This window comes from Sorex fumeus, unplaced genomic scaffold (assembly GCF_029834395.1).
Source record: "Sorex fumeus unplaced genomic scaffold, SorFum_2.1 ptg000063l, whole genome shotgun sequence".
NCBI classification, from domain to species: Eukaryota; Metazoa; Chordata; class Mammalia; order Eulipotyphla; family Soricidae; genus Sorex; species Sorex fumeus.
Window position 1 is genome coordinate 22,804,756 of NW_026606120.1, and position 8,547 is coordinate 22,813,302.

Below are 8,547 nucleotides of genomic sequence, written 5' to 3' on the forward strand. Positions count from 1 at the left end.
GACCCTAACTGTTTGTTATATTGGCTTGACTTAAGCTTCAGTTGCTAAGATTGGCCTTAAATCCTAACACCCCCAAAATGTGCGTTCCACCGAGGGCCACAGATGGACCTCAGGGCAGGTTTTGTATCTCGCCCGCATGGCAAAGCCTGGCAAGCTACCCAGGCTTGTATTCGATATGCCAAACACAGTATTAATTGTGATAATGGAGATGTTACTGGGCCTGCTTGAGCAAATTGATGAACGGGAGGACAGTGACAATGACAGTGCCTGGCTATGACATGGGAGAACCCAAGAGCTCAAGTACAATGATATGAGGTCAATGACTTAAACAGACAGAAGAGAATGGCAGAAATGGAGTCTCTATCACCTTCAGGACCTAGAAGGATGCTCTAGGGTTAGGTGAACTAAAACAGACTGACCTGAGGCCTGCAGTTAGAAACTATGACAAGATGCTTCATGGGAAAAGCCATCTTGTTCTAATGTAACTGAACCTAATGTTAAAAGCTACTATGCCAGTTCTTACTGTGCCTATGCAAATAATGGCCACTTTCATTTAAAGGCAAATAATCTGTTATGTTAGTTACACAGGTGGGGAGAAAACCATGCTTCATTTCAGGGACATGATTTTTTTTTAATGTAGTAGTACTGCTATTTATTCAGCCATTGATTAAGCTGAGTGAATTAACATGAACTGCGCATTACCTTTTTGTAAATTGAGAATGCTAATTTAATTTTATTATTATTATTATTTTCTCCCTTTTTATTGATTCATCATGAGATACAGTTACAAAGCTTTCATGTTTGAGCTTTGGTCATACAATCATCAAACACTCATTCCTTTATCAGTTCACATTTTCGACCAACAAAATCCCCAGTATTCCCCCCCACCCCCCTCCCAATCCTTCCCCTGCCTGTGAGGCAGACCATTTCCCCCATACTCTCTCTCTACTTTGGTTACATTCAATATTTTGACATCAGTTCCACCGCCACTCAAACATGCAGAAAAGGCAGTGCTAGATGATTTATTTTGTGTTGCTTGTTATGGATAGAATATAATGTCCAAGAAATTTTGTGTCGTTCTCTTCCAGGAACTTTAGTTTATAGTCCCTGGGTCTTGGCCGTTGATGAGATTACATGGCGCTGGGGGCAGTTTGTGGGTGTGACTGCCAACCTACTGCAAAACTGGGGATCTGAAGGGAGGAGGCCAAGTCCCGATCCAAGCGGGTTTGGAGATCTCAGTCACGGGTTCCTGTTTACCTCCACACTACCAGCCCTAACTGCATCTTTTGATCTCTTTTGAGATTTATGGGTCTCTGAAATAAGGCCAATAAAAGAACATGTATAGCTGAGCCAGAGGTGGTTTGTGGGTGTGTCTCCCACATACCTAACTTTTGGGTGCTTAATTTCTTGGTAAACTTGGCCCCAAGTTGTTGGGGTTTGGCCAAAGGCACAGCAGCAATTTGTGGGTATCTGGAAGTCTGGAGGCACCATCAGGCTGCTGATGCACTAGCCCAGCAGATACAGATTCACCTGCTGGCAACACCAGACCCCCGCAGGGGTATGACTTTGGCATAAAAACCATATTATTTGTCTATGGAGGGAAAATAAGACTTTCAGTTAGAATCCAGAGTAAAATCAGCCACATCTTTTTTTTTAAACCAATTCAGAATAAGTTTAATGTAGAATGATAACATCTGCTATAACCAACTTGCCAAACACTCTTTAAACCTTTCATTTTTACAAAAGGACATCCCACCCTCTTTGTTGCTGAAACTATCTTTATACCCTAACTTGTGTATTTGTGATAACTTTCCAAGAAGCTACACCTCATTTGTCTTTTTTTTTAAAAAAATGGGTTACATAGCATTTCAGCTTTGATATAAAATATATTCATTTCAGCATTTCCTCTCTGCCACTTGAATGCTTCCCCATTTGATTGTCCAAATTGTCTTTAAACAGCATCCTAATAGGATGTTCTAGGATAGATAGGATAGATAGGATAGATAGTTCTCTGCAGAATAAATTCTTCACAATGAATTGCTAATCGAAAGTCTTTACCCTCCCTCCAGTGTCTTTCTCTTTGCCTCCCTGCATCCTTTGTGGTAAGTATTTGCCATTTACAGGTAATTATTATAGAGAAATATTACTATAATATACACTACTTCCACTACCCAGCCGTTGCCACACTCCAGGACGCTTTCCGGACCCGCGCGGCAGCTCCGGCCGAGACCCACGCACAACTGAAGACCCACAGAACAAGATAAGCGGAACTCTCTGAGACCTTGGACTCCAGGCTCGGCGGACCCAGGGACAGAGCTTCTCTGCTTGCTCCCACCACCACAGGTGACAAAGGGATTCTAATCAGGAGCCCCACCCTACCCTGCCCTGTCTGCTTCCATCAACCACCCAGGGATCGAATTGTGCACAGGAGACCCACCCTACCCAGATAAATACCCCACTGGCAGACTTCCACTCTCGACACTACTTCCACTACCCAGCCGTTGCCACACTCCAGGACGCTTTCCGGACCCGCGCGGCCGCAAGCGGCCGCGCGACACATCATAAGACACTAAGTACCCATCTTCTGGAATTGTCGTACCATATTTGATAGGGTTCAAATATGGTAACACCTACAAGGGTGATTAGAGGTCACCCCAAAAGCCTCTATCCCTCTCGGAAAGACTGGCAAGCTACCGAGAGTATTCCGCCCGCACGGAAGAGCCTGGCAAGCTATCCGCTGTGTATTCGATATGCCAAAACCAGTAACTACAACTGGTCTCATTCACCTTCTAGCACGCGACAGGGACAAATGGAGACGTTACTGGTGCCCGCTCGAGCAAATCGACGACTAACGGGAAGTTAAGTGATTAAGTTAAGTGATTACTATAAATGTAACTTGGCAGCTTAAAACATCCAAATCAGTCATGCAAATTATTTTCTGAACATCTTTCCCTTTTATCTTATGCTTACAAGAAGAAAGAACAATCTCTTATTTCACTGGAAATCTGGTCTGTTCCTTATCTCTTAGACAGTGCCATTGTCATTAATGCATTCATTGCATCAGGTTTGAGAAAGCTTCCCTTCGCATTCCCTACAGATGTGCTGTATTTGAGTGTTTTCTGTTTTTGAGTGTATATTCAACAACAACGCTGTTGTTGCTTTCTGTTTTCTTTTGTTTAGATTCCTCGGAGCCAATTTTGTATAGAATTTCCTCTGGTAATCTGGACAGGAAGTTCTCCATTCACCCTTGGTTGGGTATCATTCGGACAGCCACATCTTTAAGGCTCGCAATAAGTTTGGTTCTAGGAATTTAGGCTCTATTCAAAGTTATTTTAATTGGGGTCTTGCTTATCTGTACTTCCTTTACTAGAAAGGACCCTTAAAAAGGGCAAGAATAACCTCAGTAACCTTCAGGACCTAGCCTGTGTCCCATTTTTTTTTCTAATGAGATATCCATGTGCTTGTCCCACTCTCTAAGGGCATAGATAGGGAACAGGTAGGTTAAGCTCAGAAAATGACCCCTAAGAAAGGGAATCATCAGTATGAAATGTCACAAGGGTGCAGAGGTGAGGCTTAATAATTTAGATACCTAGGCCCAGTTGGGTAACCTATGACCAGACAGCAGAAGATACTGATTTCAGCACCCTCTAACCTATTTTAATGGCTGTGTTTTAGTGCCATACCCTAAAAGGGCGCTCTATACTTGGGAAAAAATTGGTCCTTGATCTTCAAATATTACATGAGGTCATTTCAGCTCATCATGTGTATACTATGCTTGGAAGGAAACATTGTTTCTTAGTGGAAAAGTCTAGATACATCCAAATCAATTTTCAACCTATAAAGAAGTTCTTTCAGTACTGGAAACAGGTTTGTCAGAAATTACTTTCAGGGGCTGGAGCGATAGCACAGCAGGTAGGGCGTTTGCCTTGCACACAGCCAACATGGCTGACACAGGTTCGATTCCCAGCATCCCATATGCTCCCCAGAGCACCTCCAGGAGAAATTCCTGAGTGCATGAGCCAGGAGTAACCCCTGGGCATCGCCGGTGTGACCCAAAAAGCAAAAAAAAGCAAAAAAAAAAAAAGAAATTTCTTTCATGGAAAATACTTGGTCTTGGGTCACTTGGGTCCTGACCTTAGCAGTCCCTTGGCGGGCTTCTGCTTGTCATAGCTGACAGCACCTGGCTTTATCAGTTTCTTGTCAGGTTTATTTCCTTTAGGCTTGAGTTTGTCACACTACAGATTGTGATCAATGCAGAACCATGAATGCAGGCAACGGAGGTATTGTTACTGTGAACCTCCAGCACCCCTCTTCCTAAGAATCCCTGAATGCATGGGGCCCTTATGTGAGCAACACTCCAAAGTCAGCACTAAGAAGCTCCATAGACTCCATGCCCCACTTCCTGATGCAGTCAGGGCTTCATTTCAGGAGGGGGAATGAAAGAGGAGGCCTCAGTTTACCCTTGCCAGCCTTTGTGAGCAGTCCCCGTTTTTGGACTTTCTGAAAATTCCTGGGATTCTTCTGATAAACAGAAAATTAAAACTAATCCATCATGAAATTCATCCCCAGAGCTTAGGTTCACAGGGAGGCAAGATTATGGGAAATATCTAAGGCAAATGGCCAGACAAGGAGCTGTTAGATTCTTGCACCCTCTGTAACCTTGCCAAGAGCCCAATTTTCATTTAAAGGGGTCTAGAAAATCCTTACCTTTAACTTCCCTTCATTCCCTATAACACCAAGACCCGAATTTCCTATTAAAAATCCCATAAAAGAGCCATAGTTAACTTTGTCTTATACTAAATTCCTCCCGACTTGTGCACTCCTTTTCTTTTCTACTTTCCAATAAATTTTTCTCCTTTCCCATTCTAAGTCTGTGCATCTTTTTTATTCAATACTTTCATTCTTGAAAATATTAAAGAACCTGGGAATTTTGAACAGGAGACCTACCACTGCCACTGGTGCATTATTGGCATAATTATTACATTAATTAACGTTATGTTAACAACATGTAGCATAGTATATTAACATTAACACACTGATTCTTTTATTTTTTTATTTTAACAAATCATCGTGAGATATGGTTACAGACTTACAAACTTTAATGATTGTGTTTCAGTCAATGTTCGAATACCCATCCCTCCACTAGATTTCAGTGGAAGGTCCTACCGATGGCCAATAGTCCCACCTTGTGCCAAAACTTTGTGACTCAAGCTGTTGATCCCATAAGGTGCCGTTGGTCCGCTATTTATCCTATTTATTTATCATCCACTATATGGATGATACACTCTTGGCAGTTCCTGATGACTCCCAACTCCTTGCATGCTGCAAGGACTTAGCTGTGAATCTGTCTGCATTTGGCCTTCAAGTTGCGCCTGATAAAATTCAGCTAAAGGACCCATATTTTTATTTGGGTTTTGAATTAAGAGGCTCCAAAATTTTCACACAAAAAATGCAACTTCATACTACTCACTTGAAGAAACTTAGTGATTTCCAGAAATTGCTGGGGGACATAAACTGGATTCTCCCTTATTTGCGTTTGACCACTGGGGATCTTAAGCCCCTCTTTGACATCCTTAAAGGAGACCCTGACTCTTCTTCCCCTAGGAAGTTTATGCCCCCTGCCTTGGCCGCCTTGCAGTTGGTCAATTTGGCCATTCAGTACCAAAATGTTTCTTTTGTCTCCCGTGAAAACCCCTCCTGTTTGTTATCTGTGTCACCTCTCATGCACCCACTGGGGTTTTTTGGCAAGAGGCCCCTATTTTTGGGGTACACCTTGCCTCTACTCCAACAAGAGTCCTGAATTCTTATCCATTATTGGTGGCTAAGCTTATACTGCTTAGGAGGATATGCAGCCTTCAGTATTTTGGGAAGGAACCTGATATCCTGATTATCCCTTATACTCAAGAGCAGTTAAACTGGCTTCTACATGCCTCAGATGATTGGTCAATTGCCTGCCTTTCCTTTATGGACACAATAGATAATCATTATCCTGCTAATAAGCTTTTACAGTTTGCTAGGGTACACTCTTTTGTTTTTCCAAAAGTTACCTCCTTCACTCCCATACAGGGTGCTTTAACAGTTTTTACAGGCGGATCCTCTGGCCAGCTGCCTATGTGATTAATGGTACCCCCCAGCATAAAAAATACCCCGATACCTCCGCCCAATTGGTTGAATTGTTTTCCATTGTTCAAGTTTTTCAGCAGTTACCCTCCGTGCCCTTTGATTTATATACAGGCAGCTCCTATATCGCCTTTGCCCTTCCTCTCTTGGAAACTGTCCGCCTTGTTAAACCTTCCAAAAATGCCTCCCCTCTTTTTGCTCAGTTGCAAGAATTGATTTACTTATGATGCCAGCCATTTTATGTAGGTCATCTTTGCACTCACTCTAATCTTCCTGGACCTTGAGCTGCAGGGAATGCCTTGGCCGATGCTACCACTCAGTTGACCTTCCCGGTTCTCATTGGGTCAGTTACCAAAGCTCAGCAGGCTCGTGCCCTTCATCATCTGAATGACAATACTCTTAGGCTTCTCTACAAACTTTCCCAGGAGCAAGCCCAGCAGATAGTTAAAAATTGTCCTGGATGCGTTACTATGTTGCCCTCATCACATCTGGGGGTTAACTCCCAAGGATTGGTACCTAATGATATTTGGGAAATGAATGTCACTCAGTGCAATCAGTTTGGGAAACTTAAACATATTCATGTTACTATTGATACTTACAGCAGCTTTATCCATTCCTCATTACAATCTGGGGAGGCTTCCAAGAATGTTATCGCCAATGTCTTAACCTCCCTTGCCCTTATGGGGGAGCCCAGGATAATTAAAACTGACAATGGCCCAGGTTATGTAGGTAAAAAATTTCAGACATTCTATCATCAATTCCAAATAAAACACATAACTGTCATCCCCTACAAGCCACAAGGCCAAGGCATAGTGGAGCATTCTCACCAAACCTTGAAGGCCTACCTTCAAAAACTGAAACAAAGAACTATTTACCCAACGTTGGGCACTCCTAAAAACCTTTTGAGTCATGCTCTTTTTGTTCTAAATTTTTTCAACCTTAGATTTACAAGGACATTCGGCAGCAGACCACCTCTGGCACCCATCTACTCAAAATAACCATGCCCTTGCCATGTAAAAAGACCCTCTTGCCTTTCAATGGAAAGGCCCAGACCACATGCTTATCTGGGGACAGGGGTTCGCTTGTATTTTTGACAGCCAAGAAGGAACAGCTCGCTGGCTCCCTGAATGATTGATTAAGCCTGTGAATATATCTACTAACAAAGAATCCAGGAAGATTCAAATCTCTGAGAATAGCTTCCTTTCTTTTGCCACAGATGGAGATGAAAATCATACTTCCCCTACTGATGGCGCTGACACAGACAATCTATAGTAGAAAAGAAGACGCGGACTGGGGATTTCAGATTCTTGCTGTTGGGTTTGACCCACCCATGCTTCTTAATAAGTCCTGATATGATCCCCCAGTGGATAACCATGTAGATTTGTACTTTGATGCCTGTTGCCCTACAAGGGGTGGTGACTCCTGCGGCTCTTGGGAGAAAACTTATTCCACTGACCAGAAATATATTTGCTGTAAATACCAGCAGTCATCCTGTTCGCATGTCCAGCATGGATTTTGGCTGTATTGGTTTTGTTCTCATGACCATACCGGCTCTTCGGGGAGCGCATTGACACTTCTTTCTCCTCCTAGGAACTGTCAGTCAGGCCAATGTAATCCAGTAAAATATAGAACCTCTGATCCCTCTAATTCCCGTTGGAGCTCCAAGAACTATGCTGGAATCAGAGTGGATGGAAAAGGGATGGACCCCATGGGTTTAATTATGGTTCAGAAGGTCTGGGTTCAGGCACCCACCCCTTCACCTGGAGAGATTGTTCATGAACGGTTGACTCGTGCATCCCAGACTTTACAAGCTCTTGTACAACAAGTTAACCCAGTACATTCTTGGACCTTTGCCCTTTTACTTGAATTGTTGAAATACTCCTATCAGTTGCTTAATGCTACTCAGATTGGGTGCGCTCAAGGGTGCTGGTTGTGTATGCATCCCTCCTCTGAGGTCCCCCTAGATGCCTCTAGCTTGCTGATTAACGACGATACCCTTAATTCCTCTGAAGTAATTAAGCCCTGTCATGATAACAGATCTTTGTATTATTTTTCCCCATCATGTGCTGTCTACAGTTCCAGAGAATCTTACTTGCTTTAAAAAGTCTAATTTAGCCAGTATTCCTACTCGAAAACTTTCCCTTGATTGTAAAAATTTCCTGGAATCCTCAGTAATGGATGCTGCCCTTAAGTATTGCCCTCCATATAATGCCTTGTTTCTTTGTGACACGGGTATTAACCCCTTTCTGTATGGAAATTGCACTGGAATTTGTGCCATTGTCTTTGTTTTTCCACATGTTAGTATACTCCCAGCATCCAAACCCATCCCAATACTTTTGAAAGAACATACTTGTACACCCTGGTCTCCTATCTTCATCCCTTTTCTTCTTGGCCTGGGAGTGGCAGCTGGGATTGCCATAGGCATAG